This window comes from Anopheles funestus (genome assembly GCF_943734845.2).
Source record: "Anopheles funestus chromosome X unlocalized genomic scaffold, idAnoFuneDA-416_04 X_unloc_124, whole genome shotgun sequence".
NCBI lineage: Eukaryota > Metazoa > Arthropoda > Insecta > Diptera > Culicidae > Anopheles > Anopheles funestus.
The window spans coordinates 8,134-10,000 of record NW_026045066.1 but is presented as its reverse complement, the minus strand read 5'-3'; the positions used below and the strand labels follow the sequence as shown (position 1 = coordinate 10,000).

General features: G+C 47.7%; 1 non-coding gene across 1 annotated transcript; it reads right to left on the bottom strand.

The window, feature by feature from the left end:
* Positions 1–372: 372 nt before the first annotated feature.
* LOC125772844 (5.8S ribosomal RNA) lies at positions 373–530 on the bottom strand. Its single transcript, XR_007419697.1, has one exon. It is a non-coding gene; the product is annotated as a 5.8S ribosomal RNA (ribosomal RNA).
* Between the last annotated feature and the right edge of the window lie 1,337 nt (positions 531–1,867).

The window sequence follows — 1,867 nt, the reverse complement described above, 5'->3', positions numbered from 1 at the left end:
CACTATTATAAAACCCTTTGACGTTTTCCCCCAAGCACGTTGATCCAGTATTACGACGGATACGGTCAACGAAATCTTGGACATCAAAGAGGTTTTCGATTGAATTTCCCCATGTTTCACAACGTACTCTTAGCGGTATCCTACGATACGTCTCACTCTATTTGTGTGTGTGCGCGTTTACGTGCGTGCGATTTATGCGGTTCACCCCTTTACTTTCAGCGCCCTGCGGTCCCAACAAAGGTCCCGAGCACGCCATTATGCACAGTGTGGAAGCGTGTTTCCCCCACGACACTAGACGGGCTGCTCGCCATAGTGTTCTATTGTGGCACGCTCCACCCTGAAGTTTGGTTTGTTGTATATCAAGGAATTGATAGGCACTCAAGAATGTGTGCATCGGCCGGGTTTAATCGTCCGACGCGCAATATGCGTTCAACTTATCGGTGTTCATGTGTCCTGCAGTTCACATTGTGACGCGCATTTAGCTGCGGTCTTCATCGATCCATGAGCCGAGTGATCCCCTGCCTAGGGTTTTATAGTAAGGTTCCCAATGTAACACAATCCCGGTGGTACGTCCAAAGACTAACTTTCTGACTAAGTTGTCTTTATTACCCAATAGTCCCAGGCCTTGTGACTTGTGGCTCATGTCTACGCCCATGGCCACCATTCGCTAAGATAGTTTTGAAGTCACTTTGAAGGCCCAGGAACAACTCTCTTAGCACATCGGTTAACCTGGCGCCGCAGTCAACTCATGTGCTTGGATCGGATCGAGCTATTGAGTATTGGGCCTGCATACTCGCTCATCCGTATCCTTTGCGTACCGCCCCATGGCCCTTGTATGTCTGCACCACAGTTCCTGTTCGTTCCGTGCCTATGGCCGGATACGTATTGCACATCGGTATACCTGTCGCTACTCAGGCAACTCGTGTGCGTGGATTGGATCGAGAACATGGTGTGTGCCCCATGTTATAATTGATAGTCCATATCCACTTTATAGGTTAAAGTCATAAGTTGTGATTGCACAACCATTCTTCATAAGAGTTTAATCACTCTTCAACTAACTTTCGTTCTGGTGTCTTGGTATCAAATCGCGTAAGACACAAGATTCTACTGGCCAAATAGAATCTAGCACATTGGTTAACCTGGCGCCGCAGTCAACTCATGTGCTTGGATCGGATCGAGCTATTGAGTATTGGGCCTGCATACTCGCTCATCCGTATCCTTTGCGTACCGCCCCATGGCCCCGTCCTTAGAGTTAATGACTAGTAGGCTTAACTCTTTGTATGTCTGCACCACAGTTCCCGTTCGTTCCGTGCCGTGGCCGGATACGTATTGCACATCGGTATACCTGTCGCTACTCAGGCAACTCGTGTGCGTGGATTGGATCGAGCTCATGGGGTGTGTAGAGATTCCATGTTATAATTGCAAGTCCATATCCACTTTATAGGTTAAAGTCATAAGTTGTGATTGCACAACCATACTTCATAAGAGTTTAATAACTCTTCAACTAACTTTCGTTCTGGTGTCTTGGTATCAAATCGCATAAGACACAAGATTCTACTGGCCAAATAGAATCTAGCACATTGGTTAACCTGGCGCCGCAGTCAACTCATGTGCTTGGATCGGATCGAGCTATTGAGTATTGGGCCTGCATACTCGCTCATCCGTATCCTTTGCGTACCGCCCCATGGCCCCGTCCTTAGAGTTAATGACTAATAGGCTTAACTCTTTGTATGTCTGCACCACAGTTCCCGTTCGTTCCGTGCCGTGGCCGGATACGTATTGCACAACAGTAGATACCATCACCTGACGTATCTAACACACCACTATTGTAACTCGTCGTCGAAGGACCTTTCAAGTGCCTGATGGC